This window comes from Heterocephalus glaber, unplaced genomic scaffold (assembly GCF_053883595.1).
Source record: "Heterocephalus glaber isolate CG9 unplaced genomic scaffold, H.glaber_assembly_v1.0 deba00001460, whole genome shotgun sequence".
NCBI lineage: Eukaryota > Metazoa > Chordata > Mammalia > Rodentia > Bathyergidae > Heterocephalus > Heterocephalus glaber.
The window spans coordinates 4,509,722-4,533,193 of NW_028258307.1; the positions used below are offsets into that span (position 1 = coordinate 4,509,722).

Here is a 23,472-nt window from a genome sequence, read left to right on the forward strand (position 1 = left end):
ATACTGCTTTCTTTTTCTTTAGCTATATATGGACTCCGGTTGCAGCTTTCCTAACTGTATAGTTTTTTTTCTTTAACTTATTATATTCATTAAAAAATGTAAGACAGGGCAGGGGATTTAGCTCAGTGGTTCCACCGCCTGCCCCTCAAGCACAAGGACCCGAGTTCGATCCCCGGTACCAAAAAAAAAAAAAGTAGGACATCCTCCATAGGTGAGTCCAATGTTAACAATAACAACAACAAGATGGAATTACAAAAAAGCAGAGAAAACGGGAGATGAAGAAATGTTTCAGCAAATGGATGAAATGGTGGTGTTTTCCAGTGTGATTTATGTTGCTCTTAGTTGCTAATTCCCAGTGGCCTCTTCTGCTTGTTCTCTAATAGGAAAGGGCATGATCTATGGTTTGACCCGAAGTGAGCTGGGAACGATGGACGGTCATGATGCTGTCCATGGTAACGCTCTGCGCCTGCGCGGAAAACCTCCTCGCCTGGGCTTCGAGCTGCGCTCAGGAGGTTTGCAATGCCCAGAAGCCCGCAGCTCTTAAATGCCACAGTGTGGCTCCACTTGTTCTGAGGGTGCTGTGTGCTGTGAACTGTTTACCCCAGATTCACAGAGAATGTTCATACCTCGATACAAAGCAGAAAGCAAAGCACATGCAGAGGTAATTATTCAACTGCAAGTTGTTTTAGTTTTTATTTTATATTTATTTTTATTAGCACGTGTTTGTGGTACGTAATGATTACTTTCATTGTGGGGAGTGGTACATGAACATAACACATCTCGATTCTTTTTGTGTCCCTTTCCATCTCTTGGGCCTCTTTCCTTCTGCACAAGATCTATCTCCCTGTTGTTTCCTATTATGTTTCTTATTTTGCTCTTTATTTATACTTTGGGTTTTTCATAGAAGAGAAGCCATGTGATATTGAAACTTGTGTATCTGATTTATTTCATTTAACATTATGATCTCAAGGTGTATCCACTTTTATGCAAATGTTGTTTTAATCAAATGTTTCTTTTCATGAAAGTAAAAATTCTTTTGAAAACAAAATACAGATAGGTGAAAATATGCCTCCTGTCCTAATGCACAGAGGTGAGCCCTGTCGCTGTGTTCTCAAATGTTCTTGGAACACGCCCTGTGTGAAGGTGTGAGGACTAAGCTTCTGTGTCCCCCAACATCCATATGTGGAGCCCTCCATCTCCCTCCAGTGTGCAGATGTTAGGCAGTGGGACCTGTGAGAGGGGATTAAATTTAGATGAGGATGAAGCCTTCGTCATGGGATTAGCTCCTTTATAAGAGCAGGAAACCACCCTGGAGCTCCCTCTCGCCTTTCCCAGTACAAAGAAGAGGCCTGTGTGCGGTCAGGGAGAAAAGCAGCCCTTACCAGGAACCAGATCGCTGGAAACTTGATCTTGGATCCCCAGCCTCAGAACTGGGAGGTAGCAGTTTCTGTGGTTTAAGCCACCCAATCCATGGCATTTTGTACAGCAGACTGACACAAGCATCTTCAGTTTGCATCAGTGATTGGCAGCCTCTCACTCTCATCTTCCTTATTTTCCTTGTTCAGGAGAGAAATGTTCCATATGAAGAAAAGACAGGCTTGTCACATAGAGGCTCCTCTCTACAGCAGAGCAATTAAAAGAAGGCCTCCAGACTGTGATCAGATCCACCCCGTATTAGCTGGGTGATGGTAGGCAAGCTACCTGACCTGTTGGTGCCCCAGTCTCCTCGATTAAAATGGGCTCTTCTTGAGATTAAATTAGTAAATATATGTACAGGATTTATTCCAGTTGCTTTTGTTTTTGAGAGAAGGTCTCACTATGTAGCCCAGGCTGGCTTCAATCTCAATGGTCCTTCTGCCTCCTCCTCCTCCTCATCCTCAAGTGCTGGGATTGCAGGTGTGCAACACATCTGTGATGCATTCATCTCGCTACACAAAGTCACTGTTACTCCCATTGACCCTTCTGGTGGATGACCACCAGCAAGAGACCACTAAGAATCTAAACACTGAAGAGGAAGGCAGAGTGGCATGGGGAAGCAAGAAGAGAAGAATCCAAAGAGAGAGAAAGGACTCCTTGACAGCTCCCCAGGACAAGCTCCTTTAGGATGAAAAAAATAGTATAAAAGAAACTGCCCCAAGCCCAGCCTGGAGTGGATCATTTTTTGTACTGTATAATTCACATTCTGCAAGGAAACTCATAGTCCTCATGAAATGCTTATGATGTGGAAAAGTTGTAGATAACTTGATAGATTGAATATTAAGGTAGTTGTAGAAGCAAAATAAGTAATGTGTTCTTTTAAGATTTGCTTTTCCCGTAACTCCTTGTTTAAGGTGAGGATTATCTGACTCTAACTGCTAACTTCATTAACCTAACAAAGTTGCCAGGCCTGGGTGAATTTACAATGTATATGTGCCTATCTTGTGTCTGTGGCTTGTAAATAGGAACTGGAATTGTATTTACACATCAAAGACCACTAGGGATGAGATAATGGCTTAAAAGGATATAAAAAGGGAAACGCTGAACAAAGGGCACTCGGATACTGACCAGACTGGTTTCTGGCATTCCCGCTCGCTCCTGAAAAGAAATTTTATTATTTTATGCGAATTCTGTGTCTCTGTGTATTTCTTTCTGAGATTTCTGCAACACTTATGCAATTTTCTGATAAACTGTAATGGGATTAAGACTTGTTCTGGGAAACTATGCCCTGTGCTAACTGCCAGCCAAGGGTCTAGTTAGCAGCCACCTATCACTGGGATGGGAACGGCTCCAGGTTCATTTTGGTCTGATCAGTAACAGCATGCCCACGAGACAATAAGTTCGCTGGACAAATATATAAAGTTCAACAAAATGATTGTCTGACCATCCCCTTTTCCTACCAATTAAATTTTTAGAATATATCCAATCCTTTTCTTTTGTAGAAAGATTAAAATGAAACTTTGACACATGGTCTCAACTAAACTGCCAGAAAACATTTTTAAGAAAAATGCAATAGGTAAGACAGAAGGTATCTTGTACAACCCTCCAATATGCTTACGACTTGTTAAAATAAGTTTGTTACCAGCAACTGGAATATGAAATTGAAAACATAATAATATTTACATTAGCATATGACATGCTTAAATATAAAGCTTTGTATGAAGAAATTACAAAATTCTAGTGTAAGTAATCAAGATCTAAATAACTGAAAGATATTCCATGTACATAGATAAGAAGACAAGATTGTCAAGATGTCAGTTCCTCCCAACTTGATCTATAGATTAGATGCAATTTCAATCCAAATCTCAGCAAGTTGTTTTGTGGATGTTGACACACCGGGTCTGAAGTTTGTAGGGCTGCACAAAAGACTCAGAGTAGACAGCACAGTACTGAAGAAGAACAAAATGGGACTGTGACTTCCACTCAAGATCTACTCTGCAACTACAGCAATCAAAACAGCATGGTGTTGGTGAAGGAATAGATAAATAGATCAAGGGAAAAAAGAGCAAGCAGACACAAATACAGGCTCCTGATCTTGGAGAGAGGCCTAAAGCAATACAATGGAGAAAAGATCATCTTTTCAACAATATTTGCTGGAACCCCTGGACATCTCCAGGCAGCAAAATGAACCTAGAAACAGGCCTTACACTTTTCACAAGAAATAATGTAAAATGAATCACAACCCTAAATGTAAAATGCAAAGCTGTAAAACTCCTGAAGAGAACATCAGAAAAAATGTAAATAACCATGGTTTAGTGATGACTTTTAAAGATAGCACCCAAACCATAATCCACGAAGAAAAAAGTGATAAATTACCCTTCATTAAAATTAAAATTTTCAGGTCTGTAAAACACATTATTCAGAAAAAGAAATGACAAAACATAGAATTAGAGAAAAAATTTGTGAAACACATATATGATAGAGGACTGGTAGCCAAAATGGACAAAGAAAGCTTAGAACCCAACTATAGGAAAAGAAGCACCCAATTAAAAAGTAGACAAATATAAACAGAGCTGCCTTACCAAAGTAGATAAACAGATGATACACATATGAAAAGATGCTCTGCATCATCTATCATTAGGGAATTGCAAACCACCCGTGAGCTATCACCACACACTCATTAGAATGGCTAAAATCTCAAATACTACAACACTAAATGCTGCCAAAGATGTAGTTAGATAACAAATTTTATTCATTGCTATTGGGAATAAAAAATGGTGCAGCCACTTTGGAAGACAGCTTGCCAAAACCAAACATACTCTTACCAGCTGATTCAACAACCATACTCCTTGGCATTTACCTAAGTGAGTTGAAAACTTATGTCCACACAAAAATCTGTACCTGAATATTTATAGCAGCTTTACTCATAATTGCAAGCCTTGGAAACAACCAAGTTACCCTTCTGTAGGTAAATGGATAACAAACTTTAGCACTCCCAACAAACTTTAGCACTCAGCAGTTAAATGAACTATCGATCCACAAACAGACACGGTGAAAAGCTAAGTACATATTGCTAAGTCAGTCTGAAAGGCTATACACTGAATGATTTTTAAGTACATGACATTCTGGAAATGGCAAAACTTTGGAAATGATAAAAAAAAAAACCTGTGGTTACCAGACAGAGAGGGAGGGAAAGTTAGTAAGTAGAGCACAGGGTATTTTGTGGGCAGTGAAACTGTTCTGTGTGCTCTGTTGTGGTTGTACCCACATCATTACACATTTATCAAGTCCATAGACTCTACAACATGAAGAGCAAGCCCTAAGGTAAACTAAGGGCTTTAATAATAACAGATACTGAACCAAGGCAGGTGAGAAACAGTGTGTACCAAATGGACAATGATGCCCTCTGAGCCAGCAGAGCTGGAAATAAAAACAGAAGAGGCTCTAATTTCTAGAATTATTTTTCTGAAGTGATGAGAGTTATACTTACCCCTGTGCACAAATGTGTGGAGTCTAGAGCTCTTCCCCCCGAGCATGCAGTGAGGCTCAGTTTAAAGTACAATACACGTAGGTTGGGAATGAGCACCTGGGAAAATTTCCCTCAAATATCTGAAAAGTGTTTAATTTCCTTCAGGATAAGGGAAAATCAAACTAAAACACACCAGGGCATTATTTTGTACTTAGCAGTTTAACCAAAATTAAAAAGCTTGACAACATTTTCTATTGGTTAGGCTGCTGGGAAAACACTCTCGTATGCTGTTCCTGGGAATGCAAAGTGGTTCAACTGTATGGAGGGAAATTTGTCAGTATTTATTAAGCTACATATGTGCTTATTCTTTGAATTATCCCTGATGATGCATTTCCAAATATATGTGATTATTCATGAAAAAAAAAATAATAATAATAATAATAATAACAGATACCTACCGAATTGTCTGTTGTAAGAAACGTACCACACTAAAGCAAGATGTTAAAAATAAGCAAACATGAGGGCAGGAGGTAAAGAAGTATATTAATACTTTCTGTATTTTCTGATCATATTTCTACACATTAAAATTGACCTTTAAAAGCCTTTTTTTAATAAAATTTTTAATAAAAATTTATTCCTGCCTTTTTGCCTGCACAACTGCCCCATTTTTTCACAAATGAAGCATTAAATGAATGAAAAATAAAATCATATTATCACCATTATTTTATCTTTTTTGTAGATATGTATTGTGAAGGTTTTCCAGTTACTAAATAGCCAACGTTATTTTGGCTATGTTGATTTCCATTTATACATATAGCAAGTAATTATATCAATTTCTTATTGTTAAATATTTAGTTGGTCCCAACTTTTGGTAAATAAATAGGACTATGATAACATTTTTCATTTATATCTTTTTCAAAAATGAGTGATTCTTTGGTTAGGATTAGCTCCTCTAAGCAAAATTGTTTGAGACAATCATATGGATAATTAAAGCTTTTCATAATTAAGGCTTCTCAATTTTACTACTCCCAGTCTGTTCTCTTGTAAATGTCAAATGCTATGATTAATATAAAATGATGCTAATTCCATAGGCAAAAGATACCTCGTTAGTTTTAATGTGCATTTTATTACTAATGAGCTTCAATATGTTTTAACACATTTCTTGGCCATATGTAATTCCTTTTACGATTTTATTGAAAGATATTTTAAGTTAATTAACATATGAAAGAAAATATTGGCCAGGAATACACTTTTAACTTTAAAAAAGAAAACCCTTAATCTCATAGTCCTCATATCCAGCAATGGTAATTGATTCAAATCTTGGTTTTAAGTACAGAACACAAATGACAGTAATTAATTTTCTTCAAAGAACATTAAATTTATAACTTGGTTCTGTTAGTGGCTATCTACTGATTTAAAAGAAAAAGCACAACATGAATGAAACATTTCAATTCCAGCTAGACATTTTTAAAATGATATTTTGTTATATAGCACATCTAGTGGAAAACAATCCACCCATAGGAATATAATAGAAACAAAATAAACGCCCATGTGCCATTCTTCCCATTTCATCCATACTCCGGTGAGATACGCTAGCTGATTTGACTGGACTATGTTCTGTGCATAGACTATGTCCTCCAAAGTTCATGTGTGGGAAACTTAATCTTTAAGTCCATGTGTTCATAGTACTTGGAAGTAGAGCCTTTCAGAGGTTATTAGGATGAGATAGTAACAAAAATGGTGTCCCCATGTTGGCATTCACTGCTTTAGAAGGAAAGTCTTAAGTGAGCATACTTGATCCGATTCACCATGCGATGCTCTCTGGCAAGTTACAATGCAGCAAGAGGGCCCTCATCCAAGGCTGAGCAGATGCCAGTACCAGGCTTTTGGACTTCCTGACCTCCAGAACTGTGGGCCGAATGAACTTCTCTTACCTGCTCTTGGATATTTTGTTATAGTAACAAAAAACAGATTGTGGCACTAGGTTGGTCATGAACAGCAGGATTCCTTGATGTCATAGAACCATCACCCAGGATTCCACAGAATGATCAATCCTCCATTTTACTGACTGAGAAACTCACCATCCTGTTACTAATGGCCTTAGAGCCAAATCCTTTGAGTTCTACAAGGGGAATGGGAGAAGGTTGGTAGGAGATAAAACATCTCAATGCAGCTCTAAACAATACGAAGCAAAGTGTGGAGTCAGGGGTGCAAAGAGGGGCCTGTGTGGCCACAGACCCAGCTGCAGACTCTGGCTCAGACTGCAAGAGAGGTGGGGAGAATGGGCTGGGGGTAGGCAACATAGCTACATGTGCCTCAAAGGTCAGCACTGCACCCACGCCCCTCCCATTTCCAAGCAGAGGAACTAGGAGTCCACAGGCTCCTCCCACACACACTACATAGAAAGGCAAAACAGAAACCGGAAGGCTCTGTTGCAAAATGAACACTTCCTTTCCTACAGCCTGGAGAGGACAATGAAGAGCCCTGGGAAAGGATTGGCTCCCTCCCCTGCACTCAGTCAGCAGTCACATCTGCCCTCACAATGTTCCAAATAGGACTTTTTTTTCCCAGTACTGGGGATTGAACCCAGGGCCTTTCCCCTGAGCTACATCTTTCTTTCTTTCTTTCTTTCTTCCTTTCAATTTTGAAACAGAGTCTCACTAAGTTGCCCAGATTGAGCTTGAATTTGTTTTCCTCCTACCTCAGCCTCCCAGAGTGCTGAGATTACAGGCCTGTGCCACCTCTCTCAACCAAACCAGCCCTTTTATTCCCTCATATTTAGATACAAACAAGCAATCAAAGTTTAGCAGACATTTGAGGAAAGCCTACATGAAAAAGAGACACTATTAATGCCAATAGTACATTCCAAAGGTACTAGTTGCAAGATTTTGGGAGACTAGATTCCTAAAAAACTTAGTAGAAGCAAAGCATATAACTTTCAAAAGTTCAACTGTTCTCCTCTTTCATTTCAACTGCTATGAGCCACTTAGCACAAGTACAAGATTGTTTGCAAATTCCCAATGAACAGCTGGCATTGTTTTCCTCAAGATACACTCTCTAGAGAGCTGAGATGTGGCACTGATTGGAACTGAAATCAGCCCTATACAAAATATCTGCCAGACCAGGGATTTAGCTCAGTGGTTCCGGTGCCTGCCTTGCAAGCACAAGGTCCCAAGTTCGATCCCTGGTACCCAAAAATAAAAAACCAAAATATCTGCTGGCCTCTGTAAATCCTAGATGTGCAGGGATTTGAGTTGCTAAATACCTAACCTAAGTACATTTTACCTACCACAATGTCAAGGTGATATCACAAAAATGTTTGCAAGAGTTATATTCAGACTGAATAGCTGCTGTCCAAGCATTGAACTGTAGTGAAGAACTAAATGTTATTATTCAAAACCCATTAGTAGAAAATAAATGTAGCGTTTGGATACAGCTCTGTGGCTCCTTGTTATCACTGGTACCAAGGCTGTTGCATGGCAAAACCTTCAATTCCTTTGCCTTAGGCTCACCTCCTGCTATCATTTAGTCCCAGGAAATAGGCATGGAACGCGATGCTGATGAGAATTCAGGCGAGACTATGTTACCACATCCGCATGATTGAATTCATACACTAGACACTGAAAACAATGGCTGGACATTTCTATAAAAGCTTGTTCTTTTTGAGAGAAGCCAGGAAATGTCACTCGATTGACTCTTTTGATTCCTTTTTCTCCCTCCAGCTCAGGAACCTACACTGCTGCTCTACTTGGCTTTTAAAAACAGAACTTGAAGCAAGTAGCTGGTGTGATCCCCTGACATTTTATACAGTTTGGTACTGAACACTTTGGGGATCGCTGCTGTACCCTGTACAGCTGTTGCTAAATTGCTTTCAATTGAGTAATGAGTACTTTATTACGGCCAGTGCAAATCTCACAATCAGGATACTAATTTGTTTACAGGAAGTGGATGGGAAGCAATTTGAATGAGTTCTCAGAAAGAAGAACCAAAAGGCAGGATCAGTGTCCCAGTTCTAGTCTTAGAAAGTGAAAGCACCATTTGGATGCCTCATACCACTCAGGCCAGGGCCAAACCCCATTCACCGTCATCTCCTTCCTTGGCACAGCTAAAAAGATTACAGTACAGAGATTGTGATTTTCAGGATGTGAGATTGTAGTGAGTAGTGAGAGCCAGGCATGAGTAAGCATAAAACCTGTCTAAACTGGACATGGTAGTGTATGCCTGTAATCTCAGCACTTGGGAGTCTAAGGCAGGAGGATCATCATGAATTCATGCCCAGCCTGGGATACTTAGTGAGACCCTTTGCCCCTACCAAGAAAATAAAAAACTTGGCCAAATTTCCCCATTCATACGATGTATGGACAGAAGAAGGTTGCTGACCTTGCTATTGATGCCGCAAAACACACTCTCTTGTGCATTTAGCTGGTTCTCGCAGGAAGATCACGGGATTCATCCTGACCCTTGGGAAAGCAGCCAGAGAGCAAATATGGCCCCATCTATGTACTCAACTCTCATCAATCCTGATCACTCTGAGAGGCAAAGATGAGCTCTCTCCCCACAGCTAACATGTATACATGACCCCACATCTACTCCCCAGGAAGTCAGTGCTGTCAGAGGCATGGCGTCCAGGAAGCAGTCAGGGCTTATTCCGTTGCATTTCACCAGCATCCATCACCAAGCACAGGAACTTCCCAACACTGGTGCTGAAGACCCTCCCTGAGCCCAAAGAATCCATCCCGGGAAGGGTGAGGCAGAGGCTGCCCCGACAAAGTCATGGGCATTGGTCCTTTGTCACTTTAACTTGAACTCCTCCGGGACTCGCAGACACTCAACAAATGCTGGCTGTGATCTGTAGAACCAGAGTTTGAGTTCTGCTGGTGAATCCTAGGCATTCACAAAGGCAAACAATCCAATAGCAGGCATTTGACGTGTTTAGCACCCAAACAGTAGTCATTTGCAAATGAGCCATTGCACTCCAAAGCGGGGGCAGATGGACCTGTCACCGAGGATCAGGATCAAAGCTCTGCACCTTTGGCAGTCCTCCCCCAAATGTCAAGGAATCCACACATTCCTTGTAGTTTTATAGTCTACCAACAGCTAAGTGACAAGACTATGAATTTTCTAGCAAGCAAAATAAAAATTAAACCTACTGTGGTATTGAAAAGGTCTTCTCAAGACTGCATTAAATCCAGGCCAACACTCTGTATGGTCAGCGAGCACCCCTGTGTTAATTGTATGGTTTGTTGAGTGGAAGGGAGTTAGATGACTAGGGAACTGCAATTTGCTAACTGCATCACTTTCTGACAGATGCTTGCAAATGTCTCCTTTATTGCTTAAATGGGAAGTAAGCACAAGAGCCTGTGGGATGTGGAATAGAGATCAGATGGCCACTGAACTTCCGGTTCTCATAAACAAGCTGTGGTTTGCAGTAGGAGCTTCACAGCTTCCAAAGTATCAGCCACGTGGAACAGTACCTCGTGCCAGGTGGATTGTCTCCTTTATTGTCGTGGCAAAGAACACTTACCTTTACCCGCAGAGAGCCCATTTCCACTAACAAACTGCTAACAGCAGGGTATGAGCTATTATAAGAAAAATGCACTTCTTTGGAACTTCAGCAATTATAGACAGAAATAGGCAAATATCACCATCATTTTCTAAGGACGAAAATCAAAGTATTGGCACTGGCAGCTCTCTGTTTTAAACTTCAAGGGATCCTCTCTGGTTGATCTCTACTACTTTGCTTCCCACTAGCAAAATGACATGTTTTTGTTTTTAATCTTGAGCCTCACAGCAGGTGTGAGGAAGCCATTTGCTGCCCTGGATAGCAGCATTCAAAAGAGCTTCCACACGTTGCCTTGCCTTGCTCAGGCCAGCTCCCACACTCTGGAACTACAGCCTTTGAAATGTGCACACCGGCTATGGCGTTCAAATCTCCTTTAAAAAGTACTTTTCCAAGTATTGAGGCTTCTCACATGAAGACATGGGCATGTTTTCTTTGCCTACAGTCCTAATGAACCCTCAAAGCAGCCTCTAGACTTGGACAGGTATGGAGGGCTGGCTACTGTTCTCAGGGGCTCGAGTGGGATGGACCCTAGTTGCTTCCTGAAAGGCTGCTGAGTTAGTAAAGGCGAAGTGTATGGGACAGTAAGATGAAAGCATTAGCACGCTACCTGATTAGTCATCAGTCATCAGCTTGGTGGACGTCAGCTAAACATACTCTGCCGTCCTTCTTCTTGCCAAGGAACAGATTTCACGTTCAGGTACTGTCATCACCCCAGAAGCCTCCAAACCCGTAACTCCCTGCTGGCTCCTGCTACGGACAGGAATGCTGGTACCCATAACAAATTATAAATGATGACGACCCACTCTAGGGAGGGAACAGATGGTGTGGTTGAGGAACACTATGGGGAGAGGCTGGGGCAGGGCAGCGGGGCACTACTGAAGAGGGCCAGAATGCCAACCGTGGGGCCGCATGATAGGGCTCCCTCTCACTGTGGGGACATCGCAGACTCGAAGCCCAATTCCAGGAACAAACAAGGATATGAAGGAAGGGCTTCCTAACAGAAGTGCAGCTGTCCCCCTGCTGGGATGCTGACCAGCTCTTCTGCCTTCACAAGAAGAGATATTAAAGGAGCTTCCTAACATCTCTGTCATTGCCTAGGGTTAGATGCAAGGGCTAGAGCATGAGTCGCTCTCTTCTTCAGGTTCCAACACTCAAGGTGTCCTGCTACTTGGGCTGCTTCCCAAGCAAAAGTTTGGAGGGTGGTAAAATGTAGACAGTATTCGACTCTTGGTGAGCTCTGGCCTGGCCACAGAGAGTTCGAAGAAGCTTTCGCATAATCTGATGGCCTAGGATTAGACTGCACGCTGGAATTCCCACCAAGGAAGCCATTCATACACAGCTCAGTAACCAACATGGACTTCACTGAAGAGTTCAACGAGGAAGCTGTGGACAGGCCCACGCTACATCACACAGGCCGCAGCAGGTACCTTCGAATCTTTATGAAGGCCCTGGGGTGCTCAGTCCTCACACCCAGCCAGGAATTTAGCTCAGTGGTTACACCACCTGTCTCAAAAGTGCAGGGACCTGAGTTTGATCCCCAGTACCAAAAAAAAAAGAAAGAAAAGAAAATTAGGGCCTGCAAGTTAGCTCAGTGGTGCCACTGCCCACCTCACAAGCGCGAGGTCCTGAGTTCAATCCCTGGTACCAAACAAACACACACACAAAAAACACACCCAATCTGCATCCCCAAAACCATCTCCAGGTCCTCCAAGTCACTGAATCATGTTTCCTAAGAAGATGGTTGACACCCTATTTTATTATGCTACTTGCTTTAGGGACCTCGTTTAGGATCCTGGCCTCTGGTAGTTCTCTTTTAAACATCAATGCTCTTACAAACAGAAATTGTGGTAAGTGAAACTCTACACTCAGTTAATCAAAAAGCGAAGAGAAGCCAGGAGTGCTTGTGCAAACATCAGCAATAAAACACCCCATCTGAAGACTCTAAGTCATGACGACCATCAGCCACAGCACTTTGGTTCCATCCTACAACATGTGACAGTGTGGCCTAAGCCTCCTGTCATGACACAGGGATTCATAAGGTTGGAAATGCACAAGATTGTCAATGAGTCATTGTCAGATTATTCTGCGCAATACGGTGACATGGAACAGACTGCTTCTGATTATGACCCAATTAGGAATGCCCCAAAAGGTGGAGCGAGGCTTTGCTGCCTTGGAGAGGTGGTCAGAGGTACAGAATTATGCTGATTTTCATGAAGCAGGTAGAGTCATGCAGTTGGTCAGGAGCTCAGAAAGAACAAGATTGGGAGGCTAGTGGGCGGATGACGCACTGGGTTTGTGAGAATTTGCCCAGGACGTGGAGATCTATGTGCCCATTTTGCTGCTCACCACAGGCATCCACTGCAGCAGAGGCTTTTGACAATCAGTGCACATGGGCAGCCTCTGCCCCAGCCAGCCAGCATGTGCAAGAGGCTCTGAAAGATTAGAACTAGACCTGTATCTCTCACCATGCATTAAACTAAAATTGAAATGGATTAAAGATCTAAATATTAAAACAGAAACACTAAACCGGCTGGAAGAGAGGTTAGGAAGAACTCTTGAAGACATTGGTGTAGGAAAAGATTTTATGAACAAAACCTCAGTTGCCCGTGAACTAGCACAAACAATCAACAAGTGGGATCTCTTCTTATTAAAAAGCTTCTGCACAGGAAGAGAAACCACCAGCAGTGTGAAGAGACAACCCACAATGTGGGAAAAAATTTTCGCCTGCTGTTCCTCAGACAAAGGTCTACTATCTTGAATCTATAAAGAACTTTAAAAACTCAGACCTGCCAAATCTAAAGTCCAATCCAAAAATGGGCATCTGAAATGAACATTTCTCAGACAAAGAAGTAGAAATAGCAAATAAACATATGAAAAAAATGCTCAAAATCACTGGTCATTCGAGAGATGCAGATGAAAACAATGCTGAGATTCCACCTCACTCCAAAAAGAATGGCTGTTATCATGAAATCAACCAATAACAAATGCTGCCAGGTCTGTGGGGAAAGAGCAACCCTGCTCCACTACTGGTGGGAGTGCAGACTGGTGCAAGCACTGTGGAAATCAGTATGGAGATACCTCAAAGAACTAGGACTGGAAGTCCCATTTGACCCAGCTGTTCCCTATTGGGTATCTTCCCCCAAAGAATTAAAAGAATCATACCACAGTGATATATGTGCACCCATGTTCATAGCAGCACAATTTGTAATAGCTAAAACTTTGAAGCAGCCCAATTACCCATCAACTGGAGACTGGAAAATGGAGCGCTATTCCGCCATAAAGAATGAGAAACTAGAGACATTTATTGCTAAATGGATGCACGTTGAGGTGATACTCTTAAGTGAAATAAATAGGACACACATATGTAAATACCAAATAGTTTCTCTAGTGTGAGAAACTGAAAGTGTAAACAGGACTAAAAGGTGTAATAGATAATGTGAATTAGGAAGAAAAGGGGAAAGGGGGAAGGGGAAGTGGGAGGGGTGGGGGAAAAGAAAGAAGGGAATGGAATTAATATGAGAAAATGGAAAAATGGAAACAAAGTCTTTGTAAATAGGGAGGGTTGGAGGGGTTGAAGGGAGGGCAAGGGAAGGGGGAAAAAATAAGAACCAAGATGGATTATGTAAAGGTGCAAATTTCCAATGATGAATGCCATTATATTGTGTACCTAAATTGTACCAATAAAATTAAACTTTTAAAAAAGTCTTTGGTATTGGGGATGGTGCTCTCCATGCACCCCTGACATGGGCTGCTCTCCACCAAGCCTGGTCTAGATGCCAGCACTTCACAACCCTCAACAACAGAGATCAGCATTGGACCTGCACTGCAGCACCATGCCCCAAAGACCAGGAGCTTCCTGGTAGTTACATATTATCCTTGGCCTCTTCCACAAAAAATGGTCATAAATTTGACCTCACTGAAATAGACATGCATCAACCTTTCTGGATAGAAATGCTTCTAGCAGTACAAATGTCTGTGGACTTACAGAATATTTATTCACCATCATCCTACACAATATTGTTTCTGACCAAGGAATTCATTTCTCAGCAAATAAGTGAAATTATGGACACATAGCCATCCCGATGGCCACTTGTCCTCACAAAGACTCCATCCCCAGAAAGGGCAGGTCTGAGAGAGCCTAGCGTCCAGTTGAATGGCCTCCTGATAATGTCCATTAAGGGAAAACTGGGTTATATTTCAAAAAAGCCATTACATACTTTGAATCAGCAACAACTAATATAGCATTGCTGTCTTCTATTATACTCAAAAGATCTGAGTCCAAGAGTAAATGGGTAAAGCACAAGATAAATCCCTTCACTATTTCAGCTAACAATCCACTTGCACATTTCTGGTTTCCATCGTTCAATACTTAAGCCTTGCAGGTTTGGAGGTACTGGTACTCAAGGAAGAAATGGTCCCACAGGGCCATTCTGATACCCCTGGGCCTTCTGGGGGTCCTTGTATCTCTGAATCAACAGTCAAAGAAGGTACTTCTGTACAAGCTGGCATAATTAATGCTGGTTCCATGTAACTAGGTTGTGCCTTTGCAAAGGAGAGCAGAGGAATCCAGTGGTTTCAAGGATACTCAGAGATTCCTTTCATCCTTTCCTATCCAATAGAAATAGTTAATGGAAAACTGTAGCAACTAAGACAGAGAAGACCAATGAAGATTCACACCCTTTGGGAATTAAGATTTTGATGACCCTGGAAACACTTAATCTGATGGAAGATTAAAGTAGGTAGAACTCTTGAAGACATAGGCATAGGCAAAGATTTTCTGAACAGAACCCCAATTATATAAGAAATAACATCAAGAATCAACAGATGGGACCATGTCAAATTTTAAAACTTCTGCACAGCAGAAACAACAAACACAGTGAGGATACAACTGACAAAATGGAAAAAAATTTGACAGTTATTCTTTGGACAGAGGACTAATATCTAGAGTATATAAAGAATTCAAAAAAATAGAAATGCCCACAATGAAAGACCCAAACAAAAAATGGGCAACTGAAATGAATAGACACTTCTCAGAAGAAATACAAATGGCCAATAAATACGTGAAAACATGTTTAACATCTCTGACCACTAGAGAAATCCAAATTAAAACAACACTGAGATTCTACCTTATCCAGAAAGAATGGCTATCATCACGAATCAAATAATAACAAATGTTAGTAAGGCTGCAGGGGAAAAGGAACGCTCTTACATTGTTAGTGGGAATGTAAACTAGTACAACCATTATGAAAATCAGTATAGAGATTCCTCAAAAAATTAAAAGTACAAATTCCACTTGACCCAGCTATTTGCTTTCTAGGGATTTCCTCCAAAAGTTAAAAACACCATATTACAGTGATACATGTATATCCATATTTATAGCAGCACAACTGATAATAGCTAAACCATAGAATCAGTCTATTTCTCCATCAATAGATGAATGGATAAAGAAAATATGGCATTTACACACAATAGAATATTACTTTGCCATAAAGAAGGATAAATGAGTCATTTGTAGGAAAACAGATGCACCTTAAGACCACAATGTTAAGTGAACTGAATCAGACACACAAGCTTAAATATCACATGGTTTCTCTTATATGAGAAACCCAAAATATAAATAAAGAGCAAAATAAAAGATAGGTGATAGGAAGTGGAGAGATAGATCTTTTGCAAAAGGGGAAAGGAACCAAGCGATGGAGGGAGAAGGAGGGGAAGAAAATGAAAAAATAATGAAGATGCATTGTGTGCCTGTACCAACTCCCCCTGCAGAATGTAATCATTAGATAATGCAAACATACAGATAAAAATTTTAAATTTTAAAAAGAAATCTGAGTAAGCATAACAGATAAAGAACCCCAACTGGCTCAGGGGCTAGGTTGAGGAAAAGAGAAAGATTTTGTATAAATAAATTTCTTATATTGGAACATAACAAACGGAGTAGAGAGGCTGCCTGGATACCTAAACCCTTTGGCCAGTTTCCCTAATGTCACCATCTCACAGTGCGGTGGTATATTTGCCAAACCAAGAAACCAACACTGGTCATTACTATGAGCTACAGCCCAGGCTTTCTTCAGGATTCAGCAGTTTCCCCATTAATATTCCTTTTTATTTTCTATTCGAGCATCCAACCCCAGAGTATGATTCCTAGATTTGGTTGCCACATCTTCTTATTCTTTTCTGTTTCTCAGCCTTTCCTTGTTTTTCATGATCTTGTCAGTTTTGATCCTAGGCATTTTGAGGACCTTTGTCTCCTGATGAGACGCACGATGCTGTGTCCTGCAGGATGATGTTTTGGATAGAACACCTCTGAGGTGAGGTGGCTCTGGTCACATCACCACAGGGGCTACACAACTGCCACACGATAGCGATGCTGCCCTCCACCACTTGGTTAAGGCTGGGCTTTTTCCTTTCTGTACTGTGTTCAATAGAAGTGATTCCGTAAGTCCTGCTCAACTTCAAAGGGCAGGGTAGAGAAAGAGCTGATCTTACCTCCTGCTAAGGGGAAGCACCCACAAATGTCCTTTGAAAGAGTGGTCTCTTTTCTTCACTTATTTATTCTCTCAATCACTTATTTATATCAGTATAAACTCAACCTTACTTGGGGATATGATTCAAAGTATTTATTTTTTGGTTCAAATTGTAGTTTATTCTTTATTTACTTCATGTTCAGATTGTTCCCTTTTGCGCATAGGGAGCTCTTTTGTCTCAGCTCCCGTGTTCCTCTGATTTCCTCCCATCTTTCTTTCTTTTTGTTTGTTTGTTTGTTTTGTGTTTTGATTTTGCACTTCCTTGCTTTCTAGCCCTAAAGAATGCTCCAGGCTCATCTTGTATTTTCTCAATTCTGGATCTAGAATCAACCATTCCTCCACAGAATTCCGATTTTTTTAAAAATTTTTTAATTGAAAGATGATAGAAATCCAAATCCGGGCACTGAGTGTGCTGACTGTGACTGGGGTGTTATTGTTTTGAGGGTTTTCCTCAGTGGACAAAAGTGGGTGGCATGTGTATAACCCATGTATATGTGCACATTTCTATCACTGTTTCCTTGTCCATCCATCCGTTTATAAATCTAAGTTAACCTGAGTTCATTCTGATCTCTCCAACTCTAACACAGTATTGATCATTCTAGTCTCTCCTTGCTTATCTGAAATTTCACAGAAAAAATTAGTTATAAATATCAACTATGACACCATAAACAAAGAAACAAGTATTCTAGCATCTTGGGTATCTTTTTCTCCTTTCCTGTCCTGTGTATATAGCATGATTGACTTATTTTTTCCCTTACATTTCCCTTTCGATCCTATATAAGGACTGTTGGTAGTAGTTAAATACGGCTCATTATTTAAGTTATAGAAGATTCCAGAAGGATGACAGGTGAATTTGGAGAGTAATAAAGTGAATCCAAGATGGATTTCAGGACTGAGTCTGGGAGCGGATGCTGTGAGGCTTGTGAGTCGTGGTGCCTTCATTTATATGAAAGATAGCTGCATCTGACTAGACAGAAGCTTCAGAAGTCCAAATAGCAAGCCATGTGTGGCCAGCATGGCTGTGGATGCTGAGTCCCCATGAGGTGAACTGTCACACTAAGCGATTTTCTCCCTGCACCTCTACACTCTGCTGTGTGGTATCAGAAGACTTCCCGGACTCCATTTCTCCTGTCAGTGGACTTCCTGTTAACTTCTGCCAGCAGTGGGCAGTGGGGGGGGGGGGCGGATGGCTGGAAGAGAAGACTAGACTGTGCTCTTGTCTGCTTGCTTTTCCTTCCTGCCAGCACCACCAGCAGGGCCCTGCACGGTGGTGGCAGAAGCTATTCCAGTCTCTAGCTTCCTTCCAAACCTGCAGAACCAGTGTCACATGCCACCAACATGCAGGTGCCCAAGCAGCCCGACAGTCCCCCCTCCTCAGACACAGACGGCTCCTCAGCGACCCTCCCAGCTCCTGGTTTCTGACCATCTCCCCCTCCCCCTGCCTTTTCTGCTTTCTCAATTCTCCAACCCCTAGATGGCCCGTTCCCTGTGCTAAATTTCTGTTAAAACAGCTAGTTCAGTTTGTGTTTGCCTGCCTGGATCCTCCCAGGGTTTTGTTTGGTTGGTTGGGGGATTTTTTGTTTGTTTGTTTGTTTGTTTGTTTGTTTTTAAAGTTTGGGGGGGTTTTTTTAGACAGGGTCTCACTATATAGTTCAGGCTGGCCTCAAACTCAGGGCGATCCTCCTGCCTCAGCCTCTCTCCTGTGCTAGGATTACAGGAGTGTGCTCCACCACACCCGGCTCCTTCCCAGATATTGAAAGAAGACATAGTATAAGCAGTGGACTGAGAAATGAGAGCAATGGGCAAAGTGAAAACACTTGTTTTGGGTGTGTGAGATCCTGGGTGCTTCTCTATCGCTGTTCTTCGGTATTTCTGAAGTCCTGTAACCGATGTGGTTTCGTAAGTCCATGACCTTTGCAGAGGACACTGCGTTCCCGGGGCAAGCTACTCCCCTGTGTAATGATAGGTAAGGAGGTCAATTTATGTAACTCACTGGTAACTGCCAGGTGGGGGGCACAGAAAGTGAGTGCTAGCAGGAAAAGCAAATAAAAGACTGAGAGGAGATGCTATCTAACAGAGACAAAATGTTTTCTGGAAACACATAATTGCAAGTTTCAGAGAAAGCAACATTTTATTGGAGACAGAATCTTTAAAGAGGTAATCAAATTAAAACGAGGTCACTGAGATGGGTCCTAACCCAATGTAACCAATGCCCTTATAAGAAGAAGAGATTAGGACAGACACACACAGGGCAGATCATGTGAAGATACCCGAAGAAAAAGCCAGGCACAGGCGCAGGCCTGAGGACACCAACCCTGACGACACTGTCATCTTAGACCTCTGCCTTCCAGAACTCTGAGAAAGTAGACTTAAAAATAAGAAAATGGGGGCCAGGGATTTAGCTCAGTGGTTTTGCCACCTGCTGCGCAAGCGCAAGGACCGGAGTTCAATCCCCAGTACAAAAAAAAAAAAAGAAGAAAATAGACGGTACTCCAGCCCTAGCAAACTAATATTCCAGGCCCTTGACTACTTTGGCCACAGCCCTTCTTGCTACAACCCCACTCCGAAGTAAAACGCACGCTTTTGCTAAATGAATTGGGTTGGACGAAGTATGGACCACAAGGGTTTGGCAACAGGTTGTCTCGTGTCCAAGATGGACTGGGTTTCCATTTCCAAACTAAAGACCCTGTGGCCGTGTGGTGTGAGGGGGAGATCAGCAGCAGAGATGTTCTCACTCCAAATCACAACACTCATTGCATGATAAATTGGTTCCTTAGGGTTCCTTCTCCATAAAATACCAACACGAATATTTACCCTGTTGTTACAGACTGCTGCGGTGCTTCAAAAATTCTTATATTGAAGCCCAACTGCCAGATGGCTGTATTTGGAGATGAGGTGTGTGAGAAAGTAATGATTGTTAAATGAGATCATTGGGTGTTGAACCAACAGGATAAGTCCCCTTAAAGAAGGGACACCAGCGATGTGTGCATTTGTGGGTGCTTATGTGTGCGCACCCAGGAAAGCCGTGTGACCGCACAGACCAAAGTCAGCATCTGCAAGCCAGGAAGCCCGCCTTCACCAGAAACCGAACTGTCCAGAAGACTGGTCTTGGATTTCAAGCCCCAGAACTATAAAAAAATAAATGTCTATTGTTGAACCAGCCCAATCTACGCTACTTTATTCTGGTGGCCCAAGCTGACTAATGCACCCATAGAGATGCCCTCAGGACTATGTAAAATAAGATCTAACCCAGCTCCCTGCTCTCAATAAGTATGAGCAATGAGCATCCAAAAATCTAACACCGGTGGATAGACATGAAAGGTAAGCTTGCTTTCTAGTGGTCGGAGTTATCCAAAATGGAAGGAGATGCCTTCCCTTCTCCTTAGTGTGTCTGGTACCATGAGGAATTCAAGCACAGGCCAGATAACCTCCACAATGAAAAGAGGTTGGAGAATTTGTGCTGTAAACTGCCTCTTAATTTCCAGAACTTTTGAAAGTTATGTGCTGGAATTTTAAAGCCTTTCCAAACTGCCTCGATATTCATTTTCTCTGTATAAGATGCCCTCAATCAAGCACAAGGTCCTGTGTTTGATCCCCAGTACAAAAAAAAAAAAAAAAGATGCCCTCAAGTCCATAAAGTGGTGGTTAGGCCATTAAAAGAAACTATCAGAGGGCCAGGGATTTAGCTCAGTGGCTCCGCCGCCTGCCTTGAAAGCACAAGGACCTGAGTTCAATCCCTGGTACAAAAAAAAACAAAACAAAACTCTGGGATCGAAAAGAAACTATCAGAAAAGATTTCCTTGCCATCTTGTCTCCATGTGTGTACTTCTGGTATTGCAGCTCCTTCTTTCGTGTTTCTCTACTCTCTGTGGAGCCAATTTTTCAGGCCACCTGCCTGGAGATATGACAAAGTCAAACACAACCACACACAAAGAGAAACCCAATAAAGCAGTTATCCCAAAGCTGCCTTCTACTGTCTCCAACACAACCAGGCTTCCAAATCCCATCCTTTCTGGCTGATCAGGGAAAACTCCCTCCCCTAGAGTGTGCCTGTGGGACATCCCACCTAGGACACAGGAATCAGCACTGAGGGATTGTGTTCCTGCCCCTGTCCACTTTCTTCTTGAGAAAAGTCACAAACAAAACCCAGGAGAGAGCAGCATTCCTTCATTTCTGAGTCTCTGTAAACCATTTGGAAGTAACCACCCTGTGCATATGTGATACCTTTGAATCTTTCGAAGATGGAAAACTGCTGGTGTGAGGTTGGCTGCTGTCCTCAGTACACAATCGCACACATCCTGTCCTCCACTGTTAGAAGTTTAAGAAAGCCAGAGCCGTGGAGTGTGTCAGAAGCGCCCCCTGCTGGAAAAGGAGAATGCTGCCTCTTCATCTCTACTGAAAACTTTATGAACATAGTTTTTTTAAAAAACTGCACTCAAAAACTGTATTAAATCCATTTGATAATTTTAATAAAGTCACCATGGTCTCCTCTTTCCCAACATTGATTAGAAAGCATATGTGATGGTACTGAAGTAGATAGTACTCAGGGCTACAGGATTTAAAGTCAGCCTGATTTAACTCCCAGCAAAGCCACTTTCCAGCTGGATAAACTTAGGCAAATTATTTAAACTCTCTGTGTTTCAGTTTCCTGATCTATAAACATCTCATGCCATGTGCATAAGCAGATTTCCAATCCAAAATACTTAACCCCCCAAATGTGACCTCATAAATGTGAGCATTCTTATTAAATACCTCAAATTGCATTGTGATGGGAGATGGGAACATCAACATGGCCATCTCCAGACCTGTAAGAAATTCACGATCGGCCGGGGATTTAGCTCAGTGGTTTCGCCGCCTGTTGTGCAAGCGCAAGGACTCGAGTTCGATCCCCGGTACCAAAAAAGAAAAAAGAAAAGAAAAGAAATTCACGATGAGGACAAGAAAAAAATTGAAGTAAAGAAGCACTGGACCTCTACTTTAATCAAGGGACATGAAATTTGAAAAATCACCACACAGCTCACTCACGGATGTTCTGATCATTTTTCAGTTTTAGTATTTTGGTATCACCCTTATATTTCACTTGTTTCTGGTCTGCGAGGGCAGGTGAAATGTGAGCATCAGTTCTGAATAATGTGAGTATCAGTGAATGGAATAATGGGAGAGGTGACACTTGCCCCAAGAATGTGGAATCAAGAAAGCAAAGAGTCTGTCATAATGACAAAATGACACGAATGACATAAATGACTTAGCAAACTCGAGGTACCAAATCCCGTTTGGAAAAGGAGTGGGAAAGGCTGACCACCAGGCTCCTCAGCACTGCAGCGCCCCCCTAGGGTTCAGGAATGGCAACACTCAGACAGCGTCACGGACATCCTCACAGTGCCATCCGGATTTCCATCTGGTATCATTTTCTCTCTGCCCAGAGGATTTACTTTAACATTTCTTGTACTGTAGGATTAAAGGGGAGACATTCTTCCAGCTTTTTATGTCTGAAAAAGTCCATGTTTTCATCTTCACTTGTGAAGTTGTTGTACTTGGTGAAGACCTCTAGGTTGACGATATTTTCTTTCAGCACTTTCCTCCAATGCCCTCTGGAGGACAGTCCATTGTTCCTGACCAGAAGTCGGCTGTCATTCCTATACTTCTCTTTGAACATGTTTCTGTCCTTGGCTGCTCTTTTTTAAAATTAGGAGATTTTACTTTTCAAAGTAGTTTTAGGTTTACAGAAAATTTCAACATAAAGTACAGAGTTTCCATAGACTTCCTCTGCCCCACCCGTTTCCCCTATAATTAACATCTTTCATGATTCAGGATACTTGTTATAATTGATGAACCAAACTGATATATTATCACTGACTGAAGTCCATAGTTTAGTGTTCACACTTTGTGTTGTACAATTCTGAGTTTTGACAAATGAAATATGTCACATACTCACCATCACAGTATCATAAGCCATAGTTTCACTACCCTAGAAATTCCCTGTTCCACCGTTTCATTCCTCCCTCAATCCCCCTAAATCATTAGCCACCAATAGTCTTTTTACTGCTTCTGTAACTTTTCTTTTTCTAGCTACTTTTCATTTATATGTATAAATTTTATATTCATTTATATTTATATGATATGTAACATTTACATATCATAAATTTTACTATTTTAAACTTTTTTTCACTTCTGCAGGATCAAATTCAGAGGTGCTTCAGGTATATTCCCAACCCTTTTCTTTCTTCTTCCTCTTTTTTTTTGAGACAGAGTCTCCTAAGTTGTCTGGGAGGGGCTCATTCTTGAGATCCTCTTCCCTCAGCTTCCCATTTTCATCATTTTTAAATGAACAATTCATCATTGGCATTGTTAGACCACAGTGTTGTAAAACCATGTCCACCATCCATTTCCAGAACTTTTTCATCGTCCCAAACAAAGATTCTGTACATAAACCCACAACTGATCCAACTGTGTTTATTTCCCTGGTGAAGGAAAACTAAGTCAGAAAATAGAGGAGG

The 23,472-nt window shown here is 41.6% G+C and overlaps 1 pseudogene; it reads left to right on the forward strand.

Annotated features, from left to right (window-relative positions):
- Positions 1-427: 427 nt before the first annotated feature.
- The window catches only part of LOC101705770 (coiled-coil domain-containing protein 77-like), a 30,514-nt pseudogene continuing 7,469 nt past the window's right edge, over positions 428-23,472 (forward strand).